The 27497-nt window shown below is 45.7% G+C and overlaps 1 protein-coding gene and 1 long non-coding RNA gene across 3 annotated transcripts in view; one reads left to right on the top strand and one right to left on the bottom strand.

The window, feature by feature from the left end:
• The window catches only part of ARHGEF5 (Rho guanine nucleotide exchange factor 5), a 37340-nt gene extending 31402 nt beyond the window's left edge, over window positions 1-5938 (bottom strand). Inside the window, exons 1-2 of one of the 2 annotated variants that reach the window (XM_075761280.1) lie at window positions 5626-5725; window positions 84-133 (exon numbers count right to left, since the gene is read on the bottom strand). The gene's annotated coding sequence lies outside the window, so the exon portion shown is untranslated. Of the gene's footprint in view, window positions 1-83; window positions 134-5625 lie in introns of both variants that reach the window. The other variant, XM_075761290.1, reaches the window with a different exon arrangement.
• Window positions 5616-26684, top strand: LOC142602941 (uncharacterized). The gene is made up of 3 exons (XR_012836795.1): window positions 5616-5744; window positions 23876-24009; window positions 26483-26684. It is a non-coding gene; the product is annotated as an uncharacterized LOC142602941 (long non-coding RNA).
• The last annotated feature ends 813 nt before the right edge of the window (window positions 26685-27497 follow it).

Raw genomic sequence — 27497 nt, 5'->3', positions numbered from 1 at the left:
AGAGCTTTGCTAGGCACCAGTACGGCTGTGGCATCCTTCCTTCTCTTATGAAATGAAGTACACTGGCAAAGCTATACTCTTACTGGTATACTCTTACAAAGTTTCTGCTAGCACCTCATCACAGGACAGGAATCTGTAGTAAAGACATAAGGGCCCAGTTATGATTTATGCCATTCAAAGAACAGGCACTTTTGATCATTACACCTGTACATTTTTGTGAGTATAAAGCATACATACCATAAAGCTTACACATGCTTTATTTTTTGTAGCTGCCCAGCAACACTGTGGGCAAAGCATCATCTTCTTATCAGCCCTCCTCCTGCTAGTGGTGTACGTGTTAGTTTAACACTGATCTGGGCATCTCTTTCTATTATTAAGTGAATATGCAAGAGTAGCCATTGCAGCCACCTTGTGGCAGCTGTCAACAATGAACATGTCCAACAGGTTATGGGTCGGCTTGTAACCCAAACTCAGGCCTTGTGCCACGTGTCCCCTGATTATCTCAGGGCTTCTGTGATCTGACTAAATTGTGCCCTAACATGACCAGGATTCTAATCCCCTCCCCTCTAGAGGGGTGTATTTTGGATCCATAAGCTCTATTGTTGGATTTGTCAATGAAGCGGCAGCTGTTCCTCACCTCTCCTCCTCCAGTCACACCCTCTGCAAGGCTGAGTCTGCTCACCAGCCTATGACTCCGCTTTGCCCACGGGTGGCACATGCAGGGAACCACCAAGCTTGTGGATCCCACTGGGCACCACCTCAGCCTGACCCAGGTAACGATTTGGGAAGTTTTGTGTATGATCAGCAGCAGGAACTGTGGTACTGAATGCACTTGAGCACCAGCAAGGCTGGGGCAGTAGACCTCACACACCGAGCACCTGCGTGCAGCTAGATGTTCAATTTGAAATTACAAGTAGTTTGATGTCTGAATGTCACACACTTCTACGTGACTTAGTGCAAATAGGACACATTCTCAGGAAGCTAATTTACGGCAAGCTCTGCTTTAATGTAGTATTCTCTGAGCAGTAGGTTCATGCGCTTCCTCCCACTTCACTTCTTGTATACTATCCAATTACAGTTTCTATAGCCACTCCTCCTCAACCTCTTATAGCATTGGACCACCCTCTATTTTGTATACATTTACATATGTGTGTCTATTTACATACATGCATTTGTACATGTCACGGTTATCACCTTTCCCCCTTCTAAATTCTTCCCACTACCAAAACCAATAGCCTTCTCCCTGACCTTGCACTGAACTTGTGCAAGTCATGGGAATTTCTTCTTTGACTTCACCAGCTGTAATCCAACCCCCAAACCATGAGCTCAAAACTAGTCTCCACCACAGGCTCAGTTCTACATTCTCTGCAGTGTTCAGTATTGCACTTGAAGAAATTACATTTAAAACAATAGATGGGGAATAGATTTTGTCCCAGCAAACTAATTTCACTAGAAGAGCAAGAAAGCTGGAGTCACTTGATGGAATAGACAAGATTAGCGAAGCTTTCCCAAAAGGGTACCCCAGCTGGCTCAGGCACCAAAACCCTACAAGAACCTCACACTTAGAATGCACAAATACACTACCTTGCAACTTTTCTGCACTGATGAACCTTTCACAGGTATCAGTATGTCACAGCCAAGGCCCAGACCACCTTCTTTGTACATTAAATGCTCTTTCCCACATAAAGTCCAGCTCCAACACACACTTCTTGATCACAGACATAAATGCCGCTGAGCTAAACCCAATCTTGTCTAAACCTAGTTCTCCCAAGTCATGTAACTGAGTTAACCTGGGCTACTGAGCAAATCAGTATGGCTATTCTCACATATCTGTTGCAAAGGGAAGGTAACAAAAAAATACATTAGCTGCCATTAAGATTTAAGGTAAAGTGCACTTGTGACAATTGCTGTATCTCAAGCCTTAGTTTCACAAGGTCTTCAGTTTGCCCAAAGGAATCCGGTCCTCTGCCCTCCCTAATCCCACCCCTGCACTGCCCCTTCTCTTCTGGCAGTACAAACGTGTGTGGTCTCACAATGAACCAGAGCAGGGAACTGATGTGGATGACAATAGGTAGGCACAACAGCTTCTTTCAACAGCAGTTGAGAGGATTTGTGCAACCACAGTCTGTTTATCCAACCACAGACATGTAGGAACTAAATGTACAATTCCTTCTTGCATCTGATCCAGCACAGGCACGGGATGCTATGCAAAGAAGTAGTCCCTCTCCATGTTTCTCATGCCCAGTGGCATGCTACCCTTCTGCATCAGACCTAGCACCACCTGGCCACAGGGCAGGCTGAGCCAACTTCCAGATGCAAAAACAGAGTCATATTTTTTGTTTAGGGAAGGGGGTTAATTTTCAGTTGGGGGGCGGTGATTGAACTGGTTTGAGGCCACTTGGTCACTAGACCCAAGCCAAGGGAAGTGGCAGGAGCTTGCAGTCAGGACTGGATGAGAACTAGATAATTTCTTCAGCAGTAGCCTGTACTTGTGTTGGATTAAACTTCATGGGAAGCTGTACTCCAAGCAACACAAGTTATTCAATTACATTTCTCTGAAAGCCCTGTCTGCACACAGACTCCACAGCCAGGTGCACTTAGCCACTGCTCTAAATCGTACCAGCCACCTTATGACTACAGCTCCACGACTGCCTCTTCCCAGAAGCAAGAGGCTAGCATGGATAACAGCTGTAAGCTTGCGGTACAATAGGCCGTCTTTTTGCTGGAATGTGTCATCCTGGCAGCAACAGGCTCTGTAATCTGGCATGAAAATTTGTAGCAAGACTTTGTGGTTAGGAACCAGGCTGGACAGATTGAGATAAGAAATTAGGGAGTTTAATCAGCCATTGGAATAATTTACCTGGGGAACCAGTGCAGTCTATCACTTGATATCTTGAAATCAAGACTGGGTACTTTTCTAATAGAATTTTGGATTCGATGCAGCGGTAACAAGCTGGGAATGTAAATACCTGCCAGGAGTCAGAATAAGGCATCTGTCCCCAAATGGCTGACACCAGGAACATCAACTGTACAATCACCTCACAGAAGAGGGAAACAATTTCTCTCTGTGGAGCCCAAGTGCCGAAACAATAGAGCACAACTACACTTGCACTGAGGACACTTCTAAGTACTTCATTAAAAGATACAACGGGAGTTCAGTGGGGAGCTGCAAAGCTGAAAAGAATTACAAAACTCATCAGGCATGACTACTGAAATAAACTAGCTTTGTATAATTTAGCTAAACAGTAACTATGCAGCCAACATCAAACTGGAAAGATACCAGATGACAGAAAGCATAAAAATTCTTAGAATCAAATATTCAGGGGGAAAAAAAAAAAAAAAAGATTCCAATTATGAATTTGAAATCCCTTGCAGGTTGTTTCTTAAATTTTGCCTGGAATAACCATGGAGAGTGAACATGATGTGCATGAATACAAACTAATTAAATAAAACAGCCCACTTTAAACCAGACTCCAAAGTAGATGACATTAAAAAAAAAAATCTACAGCAAAATTCGTCTCTTTACCTCTAGAAAGCACTTGAAACGAGCGAACTAACTGTTAGAAAGAGGAAGACTCGACATCCATCTAAAGTTAACAGGATGAAATAAAAGTCTCAGGGAACAGACTCTTACCAGCAAAATCTATCAGGATGCACAAGAAGTTCCTAGAGAAAACGTTTGAGTCACACTATTTCAGACAGAAGGAACAGGGGGCTTCAGCAAGAGCACCAAGTTCAAGCCTCGTCACCCGTTGTCACTAACAATTCCACTGTCTAACCCCACTCAGATTTATCAAGATCACTAGGCTACTGTACAGACAGCACAGTACAAATGCTGCCCTCAATCATAAGGTGGCAAAATGAGGTTCTACACAGAAGCCAGCTAGGCTTTCTAAGTATTAACAGTAATTGAGAATTAAGAAGAATTTGGATGTGGTACAACTTCGAGGCTGATTTACGGATGCCTCCTCCTCACCCAATTCAGTCGCCATTCTGAAATCTGGGTCACCCATATATTATCCCTCCAAAATAAGCCACCTCCCTCCCGTGCAACCCTTTAAAAGGACTCTGCCCTTATCCAAACCATCTCCAACAAGCCATTTAGGTTATGAGAAACTCCAAAATACCATTGAATCAGGTCACAAAACTTCAACAGCAAATTATGGATGTGGCTTAGTGAGATGGGAATGGGCACGCAGCTTAAACAGCATCCATATCCAGCAGCTCCTTGGCAAAGTTTGCAACAAGGCAACACAGATTCAGATTGGTATGGGTTGGAAGGGAACTCTGGAGATCATCTAGTCCAACGCCCCTGCTACAGCAGGATCACTTAAAGCATGTTGCACCGGATCGCAACCAGGCAGGTTTTGAATATCTCCAGAGAGGAAGACTCCACAACCTCTCTGGGCAGCCTGTTCCAGTGCTCGGTCACCCTCACAGCGAAGAAATTTTTCTTCATACGCAGATGGAACTTCCTGTGTTCCAGTTTGCACCCATTGTCCCTTATCCTGTCACTGGGCACCATACAACACAGAAGTCAGATCTCCTTCCCTGCCCCTGTATTCCCTACCAGATCTGATTCATGTCTTATCCAACCTGGTAATAAATGAAGCATCAAGCACAAGGATAACATGGGTGCTGGGGGCAGGATGGGTCAGACCAGAGCTGTGAGAGCTCAAAAGCCCCCCAGCAGGTTGTTTGGGGTGTTGAGGTTGCCATCAGAGCTGCTGTGGTGGCTGAGGCTCCGAAGTAGCTGTGGGAAGGAGACGGGAAGCAAGCAGCACGCAGGTCTCTTGCTTTTCGTTCCTCTGCCTTCCCTCTGTGACAGGCCATAAAAGTCACAAGGCGTCAGCCAGCAGAGCAAGGAGGAAAACAACAAGGTGTCCAGAGTTCAAGCACAGTCCTGAGACTCCCGAGCCCCGGCCGGCCCAGCTGGAACTGAAACCCCAGCGAACACCGTGGGATCTCGCTCCTGCGTGGGAGGCACCATTTCTGCGGGAAGAGGCTCCGACTGCTGGCAGCTGAGCCTGAGACCGGGCCTGTGCTCCGGGCCCTACCTGCTGCCGGCAGCAGGACGGGATCCGGTGGCGGGGGGGGGAACGGGACGGGCGCTCCTGCCAGGGCGCGGAGCCTCGCCGTCCCGCACAGGCCGCCGCGAAGGCTGCGGCCCCCCGGGGCCTGCGGAGAGGCGCCCCCTTCGCCGCCCCCTCTGGAGGCAGCAGCCCGCCGGGGCTCACGCTGCGCGCCCGCGGCGGGAGCGGCTCCCCGGGGCTCCGGGCCACGACGGCGGTCCTCCCCGCGCACCCACACCTGTGCGCCTCGGGCCCGGCCCCGCGGAGGAGCGCAGCAGGCCCGCCGTCCCGCCTCGGCAGGGGCGAGCGCTCCCCTCCCCGGAGATCCCTCCGTCCCGGCCCCCTCGGGTCCTAAAATGGAGGAGCCCTCCCTCCCCTTCTGCCCCTGCTCCCCAGCCTGCCCGCCGCCCCGGCCCCGCGGGGCAGCCGCCCCTCCGGCCCGGCCCGAGCTCCACTGGGATCCGGCGCCAGGCCCGCGCCTCACCCCGCCTCTCCCGGGAACACGGCAACGCCGCTCCCGCCGGGCCGCGCCGCCCCCGCCAGCCGCCCTTACCTGCGCCGGCCTCACATCGCCGGGCCGGGGCAAGCGCTGCCCCTCCCGGCGCCGCTGCGACCGTAGCCCCCCACTCTCGTCAGCCGGCCGCCGTCTCCCCGCCGCCCGCGGGGCCGCAGGTATGTCATGAGTGCCGAGGCTCCCAGGTGAGCCGGGCACACCTACAGGAAGGCAGGCGGGCCGCCCTGATTGACGTGCGGGGCGCAGCCCGGCCGGCAGCGGGCCGCGCTCCGACGGCGCGGGGCAGGGCAGGGCGCAGCCGCCGCCGAAGGGCCAGCGCGGGACGCGGCGGCTCCTGTCCCCGGCTCCTGTCCGCGCCCCCCCCGCGTCCATCCGAGCGTAAGGTATTCCTATTATTTTTTTAATTGCAATAACTGCGTCTGACCCGGATTTGGGGCGGGGGGGAAGGCGCTTAGCGCTTGTTTGCTTTGCCTCTGGAGTAAAAGCAGAGCGGGTACACCTGACCCGCTGATTCCAGGTCCCCGGACTCGCTCAAGAAACAGAGGGGATTTTTTTTTTTTTTTTTTTTTTTAATTTTTCTCCGTTACCCGAGGCTCTTCTTTTCCTGCTCCTTAAGGTCACTCCTTAACTTTGCATGCGTGAACCCTCCTGCTTCGTATTTCTTCCTCCCCGCTCCCCCCCCCCCCCCCCAGCAGGCAGCCTGGATTTTAAGGAAAAGCGCCAAGTGTCGGGAGAGTCGTCCTGGCTACACGTGGCAGGCTTTGCCTCTGCAGCAGCAGACCTCGGAGATCCCAAGATTACCTCCGAGATTGTCAAATAAATGTAAACGAATTAAACACCTGGATTCAGAAGAAATTGAGCGAGATGTGGGTAGAAAACCTCTGTAGGTCATCTTAAAAATCTGAATCCACAGCTACCATTCTGAGGCATCCTGTCTCTCCTAGGTACACAGGTGAATATCCCAAGAAGCCCTACCTGCAGCAAAGCTTTCTCTGGTTGCTGTTCCCAGCTGTGGACTGGACAGCATATTAGTTCTCAATAAAGGAAATTGTGTCCCTGTCTGCCAGCTTGACTGTAGCAATAGGGACAGACAGTCTGTAGGGAGGCTTCCCCTGTGTGGGACAGGAACAGAGCCTGGCTGAGAAAAGGCATAAATAAATGGAAAGAAGAACAGGGGAGGAGGACTAGATACAAGATGACGTGCATTTGGGAGTAGCAAGGCAAAGGGAAACCCTGAAATGACTGATTATTGTGATCATAAAAGAAGGAGCAAATTCAGAAATTTTGGGGTTTTCATTTTTCAATGGCAAAATAAGCAGAGTAGGTTGCTTGGTTCTCCACTGCTCCTTTTTTTTTATTTGCTGCATAGATGCCTGGATTTGTGTAAAGGAGTACAGGATTTGTGTGAGAATTTCCTTTATCGCAGTCTAGATATTTGCTCACAAAAAATGCAGGATGAGCAAAGAATTAAGCTAGACAGGTGACTGAGGAAGGAATTACCTGTTATATTTTCTGTCTCCTCAAATTGATACCCAGTGCTGTCTCTTCACTGAATCTTTTTTTCCTAATTATTTCATAAGGCTTGCAGGTGTGTATCCTCCAGGATGTGCTCTGAAGAGTTCTACAAAAGAGAAGGGGGAGCTTGACCCAACCACTGGAGAAACCCTATAGCCCATGCCGTGGCAATTTTCAACCCTCCCTTCCCTGCATGGCCTGTGTGGGGTCTTCCAGGCAGAAGAACCCCCCAGAAGCAGCATGCTGAAAGCTCTACCCAGGCAGCGACCAAATCATACTTATGCTTGCTACTGCTTTCTGATTCAATTAATGCTTCCATTCATTTGTGTGGATGAATTATTTCATCATAGTGGATCAGCTTCTGCAGTTGAGATTCCTATTCCACGTTGCTGCGTTTACATTCAACGGAGAGGAAAGGGATGCTTCAAATTCCCCCAAGCCAAGAGACTGGGGAAGTCAACTCTGGATCATGTCTCTCTTGGGTTGGTGCTCAAACCTCTGGGACATTACATAAATAGGCGATGCCTCTTCCTACTGCATTTTGTAAGTTCCTAACAGCTGGCAGCGGGCTGGAGTTGGACATCCTGACTGGAAAACAGCACCTCTGTCATCCAGAAAAGGACAACTCTTTGTCTAAGAAGGGCTTAACCTTTACCTCTTTCCTTGGCACCTCCAGCAGCTGCAGAGGCAGTTTTCTATTTGCTTTTCTGAATCATATCCTGAGGTACCTTGCTTTCCCTGCCCGTTGCACAGAGAGTTTGAGTGCCTGACTTTTCTTCGTGCATTACATCATAGAGTGTAGAAGTGCCTGAAGCCATGATGTGCAGCTCTCCATATTACAATATCTATATCCTTCTGTGGGTCAAGCTCTCCTTCCCTAACTCAGTGGGAAATGGACTCCTAACTTCTGTCTGGACCCACGCAAAATTACTGCAGTGCAGTTAAGGTACTTCTTTCACCAGTGGCATGGAGGAAAGGTCAATGAAGAATAGGTGTGCTATAGAATTGCTGAGGCTGGTCAGCACTTCTGGATGTCATCTAGCCCACCCCCTGGCTCAAGAGCAGGTTCAGCTGGAGCAGGCTACCCAGGACCATGTCCAGTCAGGTTTTTAATATCACCATGGAAGAAGACTCCACAATCTCTCTGAGCGACGTGGGCCAGTATCGCCACCCTCATGGTAAAATAAAGGGTTTTCTTATGTTTAGAACATCTTCACATCTGGAGTGCTGCACAGTGTGAGCCAGAGAGGTCCTGTCCCATGCTGGGAATACCCCCCCCCTTCTCCTTTAGGAAGGTGAGCTACAGTGAATCAATGTTTTTTGGCCAGTAGATCCCACAGCATGGGGGTCCTCTCCCAGCAGGATCAAAGTTGAGAACCAACATTAGTGGGAAGCAGGGCAGAGAGCAGCACAGAGGTGTCCCAGGTGGATTGGGCTGCGTCATCTCCTATCTCGGTCCACTAAATGCTGAGCTGCACTGAGTACCTAGTGTGTCCCTTTCCCTCCAAGGTAACGCTCGTGCTCCAGAGAGGCCCAGCAGCACCAAGAGCAGGGTCCTCCTGTACCCTGATCTGCTCCTGCTTCTTGCAGTGCCCCGTACTATCTGAGCCCACCGCAACTTCAGCAGGCTGAGAGGCAGTTTGGACACTAGCCTCCCACTCCCGCTTTCTTTTCCTGCGTAGGCATCCTCCTCGTAAACATCCCATCCAGCTAGAGTCCTGTGTTGTCCCATCCTCACCGCTCCATAGCAGACATTATTCTGAGTTTAATTTCTACTATATGAAAAGCACACTGTTGTAAACCTAAAAACCCAGGACAGAATCTGGCAGTTTTAGTAACTCTTAGTTAAGCTGCTGACATGTCAGAAGTACCACAGGTGGTCTAAGAGTCATCTTAAGTGTGACTAAAATCATCTCATGAGCCCTCCTTGGAAAACCAAGTAACTTCCCTCTGCATGTTTAGCAGATACACCTTCCTCCATGCAGGTGCAAACTTGTGTATGTGGCAAGAAAAGCCTTCGTAAGAATGGAAAGAAACAGAACACTGAGCTTGGAAACTGAACCAAAGTAAGTTTATACAAGCAGCAAGTAAAACACCCATCCCCAGTGAGTCAGGTCCTGGCTGTTTCCTTCATTTCCTCCAAGGCTTGCTGTGAACATCCAGCAGTAACGGTTCTTCTGAAATTCAGTCATCTTTTTTCCTGCCTCTTATTTACGGCTTGCTATCAGCTGTTAGCAGAGTCCCAGCATCATTGTGGATGCAAAGCTGAACGTGAATCAGCAATGAGAGCTCACAGCCCAGAAAGCCGACTGTATCCTGGGCTGCATCAAAAGAGGTGTGACCAGCAGGTCAAGGGAGGTGATTCTGCCCCTCTACTCCGTTCTGGTGAGACCCCACCTGGAGTACTGCATCCAGCTCTTGGGGTCCTCAATGTAAAAATGACATGGAGCTGTTGGAGCAAGTCCAGAGAAGGGCCACGAAGATGATCAGAGGGCTGGAGCACCTCTGCTATGAGGACAGACAGAGAGTTGGGGTTGTTCAGCCTGGAGAAGACTCTGGGGAGACCTTATTGTGGGGGCTTATAATAAAGATGGGGACAGACTTTTTTAGTAGGGCCTGTTGTGATAGGACAAGGGGTTATGGTTTAAAACTGGAAGAGGGTAGATTTAGATTAGATATTAGGAAGACATTTTTTACGATGAGGGTGATGAAACACTGGAACAGGTTGCCCAGAAAGGTGGTAGATGCCCCATCCCTGGAAATATTCAAGGCTGGGTTGGATGGGGCTCTGAGCAACCTGATCTAGTTGAAGATGTCCCTGCTTATTGCAGGGGGATTGGACTAGATGACCTTTAAAGGTCCCTTCCAACCCAAACTATTCTATGATTCTATGATCCAGCACTGCATTTCCACAGGCCCCTCTCCAGCACACCGAGAGAAGGGTGGACTCTCCCAGACCTCAGCTCAGCTTTGGTACCACAGGTCCCATGCTTTTCTTGGATTTGTAGTGCTAGTGCCTTGAGCTACAGCAGGTGCTGGAGTAAAAAAGGGAAATTTGTCAGATTTGCACAGTTCACTCACATTATTTGTTTTTATCTTGAATACAGCCTTATTATTGACAGGGGTTTTGGCCTGTCTTCATCTGAAAATCTGCTTCAGTGACAGTTGTGGATGCAGTTATAATGGTGAACACCTACTGTCATCTGGCAGAGCTGTCACTTTTCCCAGGAGTTCAAGAGACTATGGACTTCACATAGACAAGTACTGGATTTCTGGGCTCTTTCCTGAAATTTGCTCCAGCATATGTCCAGAAATGGGTGGCCATACCAGAAAGGATTAGGAATATACAGAACTGGGAAAGTCCTTCAGGTGATATGGCTAGAGATGCTTTCCTGTGTGAAACTAGTTATAAACCCAGTTGCTGATAGGATCTGAGCTAATAACAAAAGCCCTGAGACAATAACGTGTATTGTCAAAGAGCACGTACATCCTGAGAAGGGCAGTCTCAGACTGAAATGGGCTTCCCCCATTTTGTTCTCACCTGCTTTCTCTCCTGGGAATCCCAACTAGCCTGGGGCCAACAAGTGACCTAGACATAACACTGTGTTTACGGTTACAGAATAAGACCAGGAGCAAAATAATCCACTTAAATTATATATCTTTATAATCCTTATTCAACCTTATCCAAGCAGTAAGAACTCTTTGTCCAAATGGATGCCTACACATGTGCCATGGAGTGATAGTTTTATGTCATGGTGCCCTATGCATCAGTTACTATGAAGGTCTACGTTGGCAGGATGGATTAAGAATGAACGGCATGTCTTCCAAAATAATAGCAGTGGTCTTGCCTGATGTGCCAGTTGAGCCATTGTCCTAAATGGGTTGCTTGTTAAACCCCAGTTTCTTATGAGTGCTGCCAGGAAACTACGCAAATAGACAAGACTTTGGACTGTCAATCAGAGACAAAGGCTGCTGTTAGAGGCAGGAGGGTAAGGGCTTGTCTGGAGAGTCCCTGCCTGTCAGCCGCATGAGGTGGTAAAAGCATATTTTTATTTGTATACGTCCATTTATCCCTGCCGTCGCCCAGCACTTCACTTGATTATAAGCTACTGCCTGTTTGAAAAGGCAAGAAGGTGGTTCTTTGGGCCTTGCTGAGGCTGATGGGCTTTCCCAGTTATAATCAGAGCTGCAGCTCTCAGTCCAATCCAGAATGGTGCCAAGGAAAATGGCTGCTTATGCCAGGGATTCACACACGTACATGCTGGTTTCCTTGACCTTTCCTGATTTTGCTTGAATCGGAGCTAGGAATGACCAGCCTTAGATATAAACCAAAGAAAGAAGGAAAAAAAAATCCCCATGACATACCTCCTACATAGGATTTCATACAATTAGTTAAAGCAAAACACAACCCAAAACTTCACATCTATTTCCTTATATACTGTTTTACAAGACAGAAAGGAATAGCTTAAAGGTTAGTCTTATCAGTTAAACATACTTTTAGTCAAGATTAATAAAATATGGACTTCTTGCACAACAAAGAAGCTCCTTTGAATTAATATTGGGGAATAAAATCTGTAACTATATGGGTATATTCTTTGAAGCAGTTACCCAACCTTTGATGATATATACTGTGGTCAAAGCAACCTGTTTCCTGCTCACCAATAGTATTTGGCAACTCAGTGTCTGCATTTTCAGTGAAACAGTAGTAAGCTTTTACATTTTTAGGAAGATTTTCCTCAGCCAAAATTGCAAAAATTACTTTTGATATACCTAATGCAATATGACATCACACTCCTTCCTGCTGAATATTGCTTTTCAAGCCATGCCCACCTGTTTAATATGCAGAGAACTATATGGGAGTGTCCCTGCAGCTAAATAACATGAGTTTGAGATATAGATGTATTTTTTTCCCAGATGGAAAGCATGAACTAGTGCAAGGAAAAGATGGTTTGTGACCAAGAACAGCAATGAGGACATTCCTTGGTACTTTACACCAAATATTGTTATAGGTATCTTTCACTGAGTAAGACACCAGGAGGTCTATGGTCTACTTGAAGAGGATCCACAAAAAGTAACTAAGAAATAGCTGTAAACAAGGATCCTGAAACAAAAAACATGTTAAAAACCAGTGTTATTAAGATGCTTCCAAAAGGACAAAAACACATTATGGAGAAAAAACTTTTGTATTTGGGAACAAGCAGTTGGACAAGGAGAAAGACAGGAAAGCTTCTAATAGGCTTTGCCTTTACTCCATCATTAAAAGTGTTAATTCCAGGGAATCCAGAATGCACAACATTGGTCTTAACTATCCAGAAATATCACAAACAGATTTTGAAAAATCTTAATGAAAGCTAGTTATGCAAATATTTCCAAACAGCTGTTCTTTTACACCAATTGACATAGGCAATTTCTAGCTCAGTTACAATTTTGAGGAAATCTTTGGGCTTATGCTTTCTCCCCACTGAGTTGCTACATGCAAAGGATTCTCCAGTTATTGCTTGTTCCTGGCAGGTGCCTCTCACAGACTGAAATCCTCTGTTGCAGCTCCCAGGGAGGCCTTAGGAGGCAGCTCTCGGTTTCCTGCAGCGCTCTCAATTTCTGTGTTTGTGATTCTGAATGCCGCAAGAGGAATGCAAAAAGCTGCTTTTTTTTTCCCCAAATCCTTTGGTGATGTCAGATACATGTGGCCTTCAAAGATCTGTGAGAACAACTGAGAACATTGTGGGCTGCAGCACCGGGGAGCAGCAGCTTCCTGAGGATACTGGGTAAGTCTGGTCCAGGCAGTGAGGCTGCCACGATGCCTCTGCATCTGTCTGACTGGGATCCAGTTCTTAAGAGAACCGTCTTGAGTATTGCCTTCTCTGAATAGGAGGCTAATTTGCTAACAGCTTTGCTCTTATGTGCTCTTTTTCTTCTGAGGCTCCATCCAGAGCTTAGGCTACATGGCTGTAATTCACAGCCTCGATACTTTAAAGGTATCATTTTCTCTCTTTACTCCTGCAGTACTCTTGATCCTACAGATGTTTAAGAATCACATTCTCCCTGCAGGCTGGCAGGGTGGATGATCTGTGGACTTGGACTCTTGGGATGGAGGAAGTCAGTGGAGATCAGCATCAGCAAACAGGCAAATGGGAATTTGCCAGCGTCGTGTCCAGCCATCCTTCCTGCACGCTGGCAGCAGAGGGGCAGGGAGGGCAGCTGCGCAGAAGGTAACTGCGTGAATTAGAGGCAGCTAAATCCTTGTGCAAACCTGAATCAGAGTCCTAATGCTATGTCTTGGTGCAGTAAATTGTTTCCCAGCCCACTCCATACACATCTCTCTCTCTTTCACATACACATGCAAATAAGTGCTGGCTTGGAGTGTCTAACAGCCTTGCCCTTTACCTGGACCTCACACACTGATGTTTTCCCTCCTTCCTTAGGAGTGAGAAAAGGCCTAAACAGAGAGGATCAATGGCAGTGGCTATTTTCTCCTTTTCTCTTCCCCCAGTGTCCTTTGAGAAGCCCAGGAGAAGGCTACTGGGACTTTTAAAATACTTTCACTCCTTTTGTCAAGGCAAGAACTTAAGCAGAGTCTTCCTCTGTACTTTTCTCATATATATCTGGTCATTCATGGCAATAACTTGATAGGAGTGTACATATGACAGTCAAAGCCTCTTACAGAAAGGATGCTGTCAACAAAGAAATCAGTTCTCTACCAGAACAACTAGGAAACCTCATTCCTTCTTTCTGCTCTCTTCAGATTCAGGTAGGCCAGTTACCCTGTGGTCAGAGAGGTTGTGGAGTCTCCTTTGGAGATATTCAAAACCCACCTGGACGCAATCCTGTGTAACCTGCTCTAGGTGATCCTGCTTTAGCAGGAGGGTTGGACTAGATGATGTCCAGAGGTCCCTTCCAACCCCTACCATTCTGTGATTCTGTGATTTTTTTCAGGCTTTCTGCTCAACTGTGAGTTCTAGAAATAAGTTACTATGAAGGAAAGGTGGAATACAGACAAAGTCACACCACTGCCGGCAATCTCATTCTAATCCAGAGCTGCTCAAACAGTGAACTATAGTTAGGACCTCAACAAAATTGAGCATGGAGAGCAAAAATGAAAGGAGACGCATGCTGCCTTCGAGAGGCTTGCTGAATAGTCCTCTGGTTCAACCAGAAAGGGAGGATCTTGCTGTGTAGGAGCTGGATACAGAAAGCACTGCACATGCAGGTGTGCAGGTTTTTACCCATGCAGGCAGCTGCAGCACCTTAGCGTGTGCAGCACAGGCAGGAGGATGACATCGAGAAGCCTTCCCCTGTGCTGGAAACAGCAGCACTGCCTCTGCCCCATCCCCGTCCTGCCTGTCTGTGCTTACTGGGAAATCACTGTGATAGCTGAGATCCTCATATGATAATGTCCATCTGAGTGGTGTTGCTTGTGGTATAAGTCAGTAGTAATGACTCAGAGCAGCCCTTCACTTCTTCTTGTTGGCTAGGCACAAAATCCAGCCCACAGACAAATTAATCTGTCCCATGCACCAGTAAAGATGATTGCCTGTTAATTAAGAAATTGCATGCAAAAGTCCCTGGCATTAAGAGACTCTTGAATGGCTGTTAAGTCAAGCACTTAAAAGCTCAGAAATTCAGAATTCTCCCTGTGACCTGGATGTAGGGTTTGGAAAGGGGTTGTTTTGGCTTTTTTTGGTGGATATAATTACACATAATAGTGTAACTATTAATGAGACAAACATAGTAATTTTTCATCAGCTTAGTTTTTGCAGAGGAGGATAAGCAAAGCTGAAACGTGCCTTCTTCCACATTCAGTGTCTTTGCATGAGACGAGCCCTTGAGGTGGAATCTCCAAGGCTCTATATGTAATAACGGAGTGCCCTCTGTTGGGAACCTCTTCCTGGTGCTGTCTCCTGCCTTCGTCCAGGTGAGGTAATATTAATACAAATACCATACTCTTGTACATGCTCCTGTACATTGGTGAAGTCTGTACAGTATCCCACCAGCGGTTTTAACTTGCCTTTTCCTCCCTCAGATATTTTTTGTTAGGCTTAAGCAAGCAGTTACACTGGATTACTACCAAGGCTTTCTGTGAGAGTGTTCAAGAAAGATACACAGTTTTATTATAGTTTCATCTTTTTAAAAATAAAATCTCTATGATTTTAGCCACAGAAGGAAATGACAACCCCTCATTCAGCTCAAGGCACACAAGTCAAGCTGGCTCACATCAGCAGGGAGATGTGTGGATCTGCAAACTGGCTGCTTACTCCAGGTCTGGCGGAGATCAGCTTTAGCCCAGAGAAACAGTTCCTAGTCTCCTAGTCTTTGCCCAGACAGAGGAGGGTTGTCAGGCACAGGAGGCAAATCCTACACCCTGGAATACCTGCTCCTGTAGCACAACAGTTATTTATCCCATTCCTGACAGCAACAGGAGAAACCCGTCTCCTGGGCTTTGCCTGGTCTCTCTTCCTCCTCTACCCTGCAGAAGTGGGGCCAAGGTTGGTCCTTTATCTCCCACCCCATCCTGCCATCCTCAACATCCAATCCTAACCATACATCAATGAACCCTCACCCTACTCCAAAAATTGCAATGAGATTAATGCTATGGTTCTCCAAAACACTTGCACTGTGTTGGCCCAGGCTAATGTAACTTGGCAGGGTCTACCTGGACAGCACAGCCCTGGTCGTAGGACATCTTCTGTGTGACCAAATCCTTACCGTAACCCAACTCACACCTAGTTTCTGATCCTTAATATCAGTGACCTTGTTGGGCTTTGAAAATGCATGTTTTCTTCTGGCCCGTGGTAGCACAAGACCAAAACCAAGCTAGGCCACCCATGGTAGCTTTCCTGAAGGCCCTAAACACGAGTCCTATAATGGCCCACAAATTTAATAACAGAAAAGTGAGCACATATTCCTGAAATCACCTCTGCAATGTTGGCACATTTTATACCAGGAGAGGATTCCCCATGCCCCTCACTCCCCTCAGTCATGGAAAATGAAACCTTTCCCATATGATGGGTTGTAAAGATGGATGTGAGCTTGCAGAGAAATACAAGGGTGGAGAAGTATTGTTTGTCTGGAGCTATGATGCTATTGTTGGAAGGGCAGACTGAAACGCAATTGTTTTGTATGAGCAAAGGCTCATTTTTCATGAAGTAAGCTTTTGTCCTTAACACACAAAAAGGGCCTGTTTTTGTGATACACGCTGTGTGATATTTTTAGTTTTCTTTGCATTTAATTAAGAATGACTCAAGAATAACACTGCAAGTGAAACATAAAAGCAGAATGACCCTATAAAAAGTGGTTTTCTACCTTAGGAAAACACCTTACATTGGAGGCTTAGATTGTAAACTGGCTGAGGTAGGAACCACATCCTTGTCCTGTGCTCCTAGTGCATTTGTCACAGTGAGAATCTCTTCTGTCTCTTCTGAAATACTCACGTCTCCTGGGACAGTTGAGTTGCAGTCCCCAAAACATCTGAAAGAATAAAGAAACAAAGACCAAAAGGTTGTTTAAAGGTTAGCTTGTCACAACTATTAAGTTGGTGGATATGGGATCTAGATGTTTGATTTCTGTGAAGGGGCAGGTGAGGGAAACAAACCCTGTAAGGTCCTGTGTAGTTTAAGATCTGAAGTATTTACAGGCTACAGCTAGCAGTGACTAATTACGTGCAAATAATGTTTCATAATAACTCTAGAATATGTTGTACTGTGCTTTCTCAGAACAGAACAAGGATAAAGTTACCTTCTTTCTGTTTTGGCAGGTGTTCCAGATGCCCAAGTTAACTATCAACACAGCATCCAGATAGCTCTCTTAATACCCCAAAGATGTCATTTGCTGTCCTGCTGACTCCACTCACCCTGCTCCTTTTTTTACCTCTTATCTTTCTCTCTTACCACTTCAAGGTTCTCCCTTCCCTGGACCACCTCCTCCCTTCGTGACTCTCACAAAAACAACATGACCTCCCAAGGGCCATCATCTTAGTAGGGTGCTCACATCCAACCACTGTTACCTTACTGCACTGGAGCATTGTCAGATTGTTCTCTGTAGTGTTTGGGGTTTTGCCTCATATTCCCTGCAAGACTTCCAACAATGGCTTAGATATTTTCACCTTTGTCCAATTTCTGGTGCAGGACTCACAATGACCATGCTCTGTTCAGGTGTTAGTTTCTTGCTGAGGTGGGTTCATTGATGCAGAGTAAGGGATGAATCCTGGCTCCAGCTCTTCCCACAAGGAGCACACAGATGAGGCTTCTCTGGTGTGAACCAGCTGATGTTGAGTTAGGTCAGAATTCCCAGAATTGGTATGAATTTTTAAATGATGGGTCTCCTTATTTTCAGCTGGGGCAACATCATCATCAGCTGGAACAGAGGGGGAAAAAAACCCATCAGATACGATTATTGCCCCAAACACCACATGAAGAACAGCATTTATAAGAGTGAAAGGCATGAACTGATTCTTCAGATGAAGGGTTCTTGGGTAAGAGCTTGCAACCTGGAATTCATTCTCATCTTCCATCTGCTACCAATTCTCTCATAGCCCTCATCATTATATCTCTGTTTCATATAGTGCCTCTTGCCAACAGGTGCATGCCACAGTTAAACAAGTGGACAGAACCAAGATGGGGAAGACAGTGGTGGGTGAAGAGACTTGCACAAGGCAGCCCATCAGGCCAGAAGCAGACATAAGAACTGGATGCATACTTCCAGAGTCCTTGACCAGTATGCTCGCCTCTTTCTAGGCTAGTATGTTCATCATAAACCGATGATAAATCTTACTCCCCAGTCTATTTTGCAAAGGTGTGATGTCCTCAGTAGATAGTATCTGTACATGACTTCAAACACTCAAAATTCTTTTTCAGTGCTAATGAAATGAGCAACCTCTAGTGTATCTAGGTAGCTTGTCCAGTTTGTGGATATGCTATGCCTGAAGTTCAGACATACCAGAGCTGACTCTGAGAAGGCCCATCTTATCCTCATAAGGTTTATGAGTAGGAATATGCCTAGATTGTTTCATAGTCATCTTGGAAGCACAGGGTGAAGATAATGTGCCCTGATAGAGCCAGAAGTGTGGTGGAACAACTACAGAGGCACCCAAATGGCTCCCCACAAAGTCAGATCAGACCTGGCAAGGCTGATAAGCTGTGGCTCAGCATTGTCACTGCTGAACCTGTGCTGGCCCTGAAGGTGGGGCCTTGCAGTACAACCTGCACCACACTCCCCAAAATTTCCATCTCCCAGAGGACCTTTTATCCTGCGTACCCAAGAGATGTGGGCTACCTGTGTTTTCACGTAGCACTGTGCCCAAGCTCACAAGCTATGAGGATATCAAAGCACTAGTGAGACAAGTATCTCACCAAATCGCTATGAGCCGGAGTCACAAAGCTCTACCAAGCCTGTTTAGTCATTCCAGTGTCACTGCAGCATATTTCCCAGCAGAGGAAATGGTTTGGCCATGTCAGGGTAGTTTACATTTCTCTGCATGGGATGGACTGAGGAACACCTCCTAGTATTGTCCGGGGACTGCCAGCAAGCCGCTCAGCCAACGCATAGCCCTAACCAGCTGTGCCATTAGCATTAGCTGGTTGGCTGGCCAGGCTTACCAGACTTATCGGTAGTGGGACCATTTGGTAGTGAAAAGCCACACTGAACTCAGCATCTGATTAGATGATTAGCATCAGACACCCATGCAGCATCTCAGGAAAACCTCCCTAACTCTGTGTCCTTTAGGTAATGATCAACTTAATTTTCTCTGATGGACTGGGAAGGTCTGCATGCTTCAGCATACTCTATATGTTAGGAGTATTCTGCTCTACAGTGGGTCCCAAAAAAATCATACCATCTGTTTTTTTCCAGTGCCTGGGATATCCTATGGCTCCATAATCTCTGATGGTGGAGAGATGACTGTATAATCTTGCTATGAGATTGGCCCAACCCGCAAGCATTTCAATAGGAATAAAAGTGCCCCAAAGAACACAGAAGTGACCAGCACTTCTCTGCAGGACACAACCCTGCCGGTCACTACGTGAGAGCAGGAGGAGGAAAAAGGTGGTTAGCAGGAAGGAGGTGTGATGAGGTAACTTGTATGACAGAAACAGTGCTAAAAGATCTTGCCAGCATTTACCCGCTCAAGAACTGCAAGGCAATTTCTTTGAGAGGAAAGATCAAAGTTTGCTATCCAAATGATATTTTAAATTTAAACGCTTGCATTTGTGGTAGTAAAATTAGGATTTGTAAAACTGTAGTGTTTTTTTTATCCAAATGCTAAACTTTTTATTTGTCACCCATACATTTAATGACCCATATGATATGAATGGATTTTTTTTTTTAATTTTATTTTTGAGGAGGTCAGATGGACTTTTACTTTCCAAAGGCTGAGATGTAGTATGGCAGTCCATCCTCTGCTGAGAGATCAGGGTAACTTTTGGTTAATTTGTTACAACTTCCTGCAAAGTGAGTTTCACAACCTCCCTAGGTAATCTATTCTAGCACTGCCTTACTCAGAGAAAGTTTTTGCAACATCTAGCATTTTTCTTTTTTCCTTTCTTCTTTTCTTTCCCCAAAATTAAGCCGATTAGATCTTATCTTTGTCCTTCCAGCAATGTAATCGCTACCTCTCTTAATAACAACCTCTCATGCACTACAACTGCGTTATCATGTCCTGCCCTACTTCCAGCCATGTCCTCAAGACTCAACAAACCCAGTTCCCTCGTTTCTCTGCAGAGGGTGTTTTCCAAACTCCTTATCTCTGCAGATGAGCTCCCGTGCCCACGCTCCCTGCCTGGACCAGCCGGGCTGCTTGCTGTTCCCCTGCGTAGTTTCAGCGGTGGCTTCTTGCTTTTCCCCGGCCGTGTGCTGTCGCCCTGCAGCCCCCAGCCCAGGCACCCCCTTCCCCAGCCCCGGTGGCTCGCCCGCGGTGGGGGTTGGCTGGGATGCTTGCCGGGGCCGAGCGAGGGTGCTGCGTGGGCGCAGGGGGCCCTGCTGGGCCAGGTGCTGGGAGCATGGGTGCCAGGCCCCCGGGCCCTGCCGAGCACAGGAATCAGCATGTGCAGTTTACTCCTCTTACCTCCCAGCCCTGACAGGAAACCGGTGTCCTTGCTGTCTGGGGTTTGTCCTAATTCCCAGGTTCAGGAAAATCACCAGCTCTCTCTTCAGGTGCTCTCAGATCACAGGATCACAGAGTGGTTTGGGTCAGAAAGGTCCTTCAAAGATCGCCTAGTCCAACCCCCCTGCCATGGGCAGGGACACCCTCCACTAGACCAGGTTGCCCAAAGCCTCATCCAACCTGGCCTTGAACACTTCCAGGGAGGGGGCATCCACAACCTCTCTGGGCAACCTGTTCCAGTGCCTCACCACCCTCACAGTAAATCTCTTCCTAACATCTAATCTGAACCTACTCTCTTTCAATTTAAAACTGTTGCCCCTTGTCCTGTCACTGCAGGCCCTGGCAAAAAGTCTCCCTCTGTCTTTCTCACAAGCCACCTCTACGTATTGAAAGACCACAGTAAGGTCTCCCCGGAACCTTCTCTTCTCTGGGCTGAACAATTCCAGCCTCTCAGCCTTTCTTCATAGGGGTAGTTAATTAATTTCTGATTAATTTCTGGTAACCTGCTTTGGAAATACTCTTAGGATGCAGAGGTCTCCATGTTCTACAGATGCGAGCATTTCAGGACCTCCTAGAGGGGAAGGGCTACCAAAACCCAGGTGTAAGTCCTCTCCATCATTTTAGGGGCACCAGCTTCCAGGAGTTACCTAGCCCCACATCTGGCTCTCGACAGTCCTTGTATCAGCTACTTCAATGGACAGTGGTGGAAATCCTGGTCATGTGCAGTGTTACAGAAGCAAATCCTTACAGGTTAAAGACCCCAAACAGTATATAGTTAGCTTATTATAACCAATATTCCCATTAATACTTTATTACAAAAGTGGCACATCCTGCTGTTAGTTATTTCAGCCTGAAGCTCATTAGCGCTCCCTTTTCCTAGGAGCCCTTCCCCCCCCAAATCATCCTTACATCCCTCCTACGTTCCCAACAGATACAGTGTCCCTAAACCAAATGTTCTGACCTGCTGCCTGGACCAGACGTTACATAAACTGTCAAACAAGATAGATAAGGGCCATTCTCTCCCTGCTGATCCTCCCATGGGGGTGCCAGTACGAGCTCTCTGCTGTGCCCAGCCGCTGATCTCTGGCTATAGGAGCATGCTCATCTTTGATTCCTCTACAAACATGTTAAATTTGATTGAAATCAGCCATTTGGCTCCTAAGTGACTAATGGGGGACTGACAGTGTATTAAAAAAAGCCTTATTTCCTCAAGAAACTACAGAAAAAATTCCATGACCCTGTCAAAAGTATATCATAAAATTGATCCCCAGATCTGAAAATATGTATTTTAATAAAGATCAAAAAGAGCTTCTGAACCGTCTTCTGGTCTTGAAACTTCTATCTCATTCTGAATATATCTAAGTGGAAAGAAAATTTAGTATGAATGTCATTTTGGTCAAGATAAAAGCAGAGAAGAATTCAGCAGAAACTCCCTGAATTCACAGGGAAGAGGGGGTAGGAAAACAAATTTTAATTCTCTTGTCCTGCTTCATCCAAAACCTCTTGGTTCTTGAAGGGAGGGGTGGGACAGAAAAGCTCTGCCTGCTTGCTCTCACTGAATGTTTTGTTTGAGAAAGCTGGAAAAGGGCAGGCAAGAAATCGAAGGCACCAGGCAGAGCTTTTGCCCCCCTACCATCAAGAGCCTCCTGCTGCGGGGTGGTTCCTGCAGAAACTGGGGTGCATCTCAGGCAGGCAATCTGGGTGAAGGCTAGGGCTGGCGTTTGCCCACAACTCAATAGCCGTAATATGGTGTCTCCATCTGAGTTATGGTCCAGGCTCCTTTCACAGTCACTGGAGAGAAATGGACACTGTTAGGCAGTGATTCATCTGACCTATTTTAGATGTCTGCCTTAGGAGTAGGTGAATCATGCTCTAGAAATGCCTCTTGAATATTTGAATAAGGGGCTTTTCATGTTTTATTCTCAGTTTGTTATATGCAAGATTTCTTGCTTTTAAGTAATATTTTTAAACTATTTTCATTTTTAATAGAGAGTTAATCTTTGCTCAAGATGAAGATGTGCTGACAAGAGATCTTTCTCTGAGACCTGGGTTTTCAAAAAATTAGCAGTTCCACTCCTACGATTTTGTAGTTTATCTTCTGGAAGGGACGTGTGGAATAGAAACGATGAAGTCTTAAGACCAAAGAAGATGGAAGCCCAGAGGGAAAAAAGGTGAACAAGTCAGAATCTGAAACAACATAGTCAGGAAACACAGATGATGTGGTTTCTGTAAAAAGCTTGTTTGTTCAGTTAGAGGGGAAGGGAATTTGTGCATGCATAACTGCAGTTAAATTAACTGTAGAAATCACTGTGTATATACAAAAAGGTGGATTAATTTATTGGATAGACTACAGATATGATATTATTATATTGGATATTATATGATATAGGGATATCCTATTATAGATTTTATATGTGTGTGTGTACTGTTGTAGACTCCAAATCTATGTGCATAAGGTGGCAGAGGAGCTTGACAGAGAAGGGTCTGTGTATGGAAGGTGGAAAGTGATGGAATAAATATTTTTTTTATGACATCCAATGATCCAGCTAGGTCTGCGTTTTTTTAAAGTTGCATTTCTAACCCTTCAGTATACCTAAGAAACATTTGAAGATGGGACCTAGCTTCACAAATGGTCCTCTAATGTTAAGATATCTGTCTGTAAAAGTTAAGGATGATTTTTTTCAGTTGTCTAAATTTCCTCTCTAGACCCCCTCTGCACCAGGGCAGCATGTGCAACAGGAGATCGGCAGCTACTGTATTTTGAAATAAGTATGTAGGGATGCTGTGCTATTGCTCCTGCCCCTCCAAAGGTGTCAAGAGTTTGGTGTTGCTTTCCCTCTCTTCTTTCTTTTTCTTGCTTATTCAGTCAGCATAGGATCATGCAAGGAGCAATGTGGGAAGTGGCTTAACTCGGCGGGACATAGACCTGAGCTCTAACTCATGTTCCTATGTAAACATAGTTGTCTCCCAGCCATAGGACAGGTTTAAAGGTTCTTCATCACAGACATTTTATTCCATTGTATTTGCTTTCCCTCCCCTTGAGCCCTTCTCAAGCTACTAATTAGCTGCATTCATTGTTCTTTTTTATATGTGTTTGTATGAAAGCTGTATTTTAAAGTATATGTCATATAAAATGTGGTTGTATAAAATGTGTTCAACTTTACTTATGAAAAGGGTTACAGACTGAGGTATAAAAGACATTTCATTGGGCAGAAGAGAGAACTTCGATTACAATAGATAAATGCATTGTTGTTACTCAAACTAAGCAGCATGCAAGTTATTCATGGAATGGCATTCATTTTTAATAAATGTTTTATGTAATGCTGACCACTTAGGACTCTCAGGAATTAAAGATTTGGTAACAGCGTGGTGTCTCATCTTATTTTCCTAACTTTTGATCTCAGTGCTATAAAAGTGGTTGTAAGGTTTTTTTCAGTTCCAGACCCCCTGAACATTTCCAGTGTATCGGTAGACTGCTGTATAGTACACGCAAGCCTATTAATAGATCTTTGCTTTTCTTCATGACCTTTCATAGATTCCTCAGTACTAGTTTTCATCCCTACAAAAGTCAAAGGCTTGTAAATTGAAAATTTGTGGTGTACTTGTGATGACTTCTATTTTGGGGTGTATGTGATGCTATTTTAAAACATAACATAATTGGGGGTGCTTTCCTTGTTGCAGTTACTGATGGCAAATCATCCTGGTCCCTTCACTAGTTCAAACATTAATTTTTGGGAAAAGTGAGTGCCAGAAGCCTGGTTATGAAGCTGTGGGACCATTTATCGGCTGTGCTGACGCTGGAACCTTTGCTGGAGGTAGGTGTGAGGCATAGCAAGCTTTGGCCAAGAGGAACAGAAGATGTTTTGCATACTGAGTCATGGTATTAAATGTGCTTTTTTACAATTATTTACAGTGAAATTCAATGTAAGAATGAATCAGGTCATTGGTATTTAATCTGAACGAGCATTGTGCAAGTTCAAATGACTATGCAGGAGATGATAGGTGGCTGTGACAATGTATATCATCCAGGGCTATGTAGCTCTTCTAGGCAAAACATGTCCTTGTGGTTACGCATTTTCTTGTATTTCTTCTTGCTTATGTAGAAAAACCTGTATGTGTAATAATTTCAGAAATTTAAAGGCTTTTAACATTTCTTAAAGTTATTTATAAATAAATGTCTCAATGTAAATATACATATTTGATTATAATACATATTACTATAAATATAAATGTATACACGTGTTATTAGAAAACAATGTAATAGTCCATTCTCAAATGTTGTATCTCTGTAAGAGGAAGGAGTATTCTGAACTGAGTTTTGTGGTGGCTGATTTTACAGTAGTATTATGTGCAACCAATTTTGGTTTATACTGCGGGGCAGGGGCAGGAACACTTTCTTCTATTTTTAATTTTGTGTCTTAATAATATGGATAATTCACAGTGGTTTCTTTTCTATTTTTCTTGGTTGACTGTACCTAATGCAGTCAAGTCATGAAATATGTGTATTATGGTGGGATGAGACTTTTGCAGCATGAAATGAATCATCAGTATTTAAACTCTGACCTCTAGGTTTGATAAAAATCTTTTTAGATCAGGTGTTACCCACAATGATAATAACATGTAGCATACAAAGCTGAGCTTTCACTCCTACTATCAAATTTATAATTACAATGTTTTTAAAATATTTGTTCTTAAGGGTTTCTTCCTTTCAGAAAAAGTCTACATGTGGTTTGTTTGCAAAGGAAAAGGTGAGATTTACAGCTGAAATGGACATTTATGTGCAGGGGTATTTTTTTCCTGTTTTATTTATTATTTCATTTAGGTAGCATTGCTTTCTCTAAATCTTGTACGTGATTTATTAGTGAATGTTAACTATTCAATAATCCTAGTAGAGAAAGTATTGGCAGAGGAATTGAGACTCAGTTCTTCAGCTCAGAATATAGTATTATAAAGAGTTTACATTGGATCTCTTTTAAATTAAATTACTTATTATCCTACAGAGCTTCCTAACCAGTTTTCTTCCCTTTCTATTTAATTTTTGGGGGGTTGTTTTGGGTTTTTTACACCTTGCTTTTTGTCAACCCAGGATGCAATTCTGAGATCCAAAAAGCCAGTATTTGCACAGCTTTTTGATTTCCTGGGACAAACTCGAAATATATAAGTGGTGGCTTTGTCCACAGAGATTGGACTTTGCTGCTGCAGTCATGATCATCGAAAAGGAAGGAAAACAGACCCAAATGCACCATGCAGACTAAGATGGTTTACAGTTAGACTCGACGATCTTAAATGTCTTTTCCAGCCTAAATGATTCTGTATGATTCTATGACTGGTTGAGGGGTTTTGGGGTTTTTTTGTTTGTTGGGTTTTTTTTCCCCTTGGTTTTAAAATACCAAATACTTCCCGCTCCAGTTCTGCTTTTCCCATTACCTCTGGAAATCGGAGTGGTAATCTAAACCTGGCAGAATGTTAAATTTCCTCTGCCAGGTGCCAGATGATGTTCGAGCTTTTCACCTGTGCAATACTGGAAAAGGCCACAGGAGGGATATTGCAGCAAGGTCGTTGAGACGCTTCAACAGGCGTGTGTGGTACTGATGGCTGACACTGCGTCTGAAAGACTCTAGGCAAAAGTCCGTATGCAACTCTAGCTAACCCATTAGACTTTAATTTTGTTACATGAGGGCTTAATTAGGTCCCCTGTAATAATTCCAGAACACTCACGAAAAGCTGGAGAATGACACCACGTCATTAGAAGCCACAAAATACCTCTGTGAGTCAAAAAACCCTGCCCAAGGAAAGGAAAACTCTTCATCTACAAGTCATTTCTTTATGACTTCACATGAATGTGTGAAATCATTCATTTGACCTTGGAGATCTCTGAGAAAAGTCACGGGTCTCTGCAGTTTCTTTTAGACTAAGAAAATAGGTGCTGCAGCTGATGGGAGGGTCTCTGCTAGAAGGTGACAAGCTGTTGGAAAAGATGGCGAGCAGAACGCCGCGCACGCACTGGCGCAGCAAGGAACAAGGCTTGCTGCCACGTATTTCTGGCACCAGCCAATTATTTTTTATTTTTGTTGGAAGAACAGATACTGCCTTAGGCTAGTATGTTTTAGGTTTGACTCTTAATCATGATTCTGTTTAAATCAACTCCATTTTAAATTTTTTTAAATTTAAAATTTTATTTTAAATCAATAGGGTAAATCAAGAATTAAAACAAAATGAGGTTTTATTAGACTCAGTGCATTTCCCAAGAAAACATTCAGGATTCAGCCAGCCTGCTTTCTCCTGCAGGTAAACTTGAACCAATGGATCCTCCACTGTGGCTCTAGTAGCACCTGAACATTTCTAGCCCTCCATGGAGATGAATGACTGGACTCAATTTCTTTCGTCTGGCCTGAAACTAATTTCAATTACCTCTGTCAGTCAGTCAGCCTCCTTTCTTGGGGACCATTTTTCTTCCCTTTCTTTTCAGTATGTGTGACATGGGCTGTGGCTCTATGTTACTGTGTTGGGTTTGTGTGGCAAGGTTTTTTTTGGGGGGGGGCGCGTGTCTACAGGGCTGACTTCTGTGAGAAGCTGCTAGAAGCTTCCCCTGTGTCTGACAGAGCCAATGCCAGCCGGCTCCAAGACGGACCCGCTGCTCGCCAAGGCCAAGCCAATCAGCGCCTCTGTGATCACATATTTAAGAAGGGAAAAACCAGTTAGAGAGAGCTTTTGCAGCTGGAGAGAGGAGTGAGAAGACGTTAAGAAACTCTGCAGACACACAGGTCAGCGCAGAAGGAGGGGGAGGAGGTGCTCCAGGCGCTGGAGCAGAGATCCCCCTGCAGCTCGTGGTGAAGACCATGGTGAAGCAGGCTGTCCCCATGCAGCCCATGGAGGGAGGATGAGGGGGTGTAGAGATTCCACCTGCAGCCCGTGGAGGACCCCACGCCGGAGCAGGTGGAGGCACCTGAAGGAGGCTGTGGCCCGTGGGAAGCCCACGCTGGAGCAAGCTCCCGGCAGGACCTGTGGACCCGTGGGGAGAGAGAGAGAGAGGAGCCCACGCCGGAGCAGGTTGGTTGGCAGGACTTGTGCCCCCGAGGGGGACCCACGCTGGAGCAGTCTGCTCCTGAAGGTCTGCACCCCGTGGGAGAGACTGACGCTGGAGCAGTTCGTGCGGGACTGTCTCCCGTGAGAGGGACTCCACGTTGGAGCAGGGGAACGATGAGAGGAGTCCTCCCCCTGAGGATGAGGAAGCGGCAGAAACAAGGTGTGATGAAGTGACCGTAACCCCCATTCCCCGTCCCCCTGTGCCGCTGTGGGGGGG

Source organism: Balearica regulorum, chromosome 1 (assembly GCF_011004875.1).
Source record: "Balearica regulorum gibbericeps isolate bBalReg1 chromosome 1, bBalReg1.pri, whole genome shotgun sequence".
Classification (NCBI taxonomy): Eukaryota; Metazoa; Chordata; class Aves; order Gruiformes; family Gruidae; genus Balearica; species Balearica regulorum.
The sequence above is the reverse complement of the archived record's forward strand: the minus strand, read 5'-3'. Positions and strand labels throughout refer to the sequence as shown.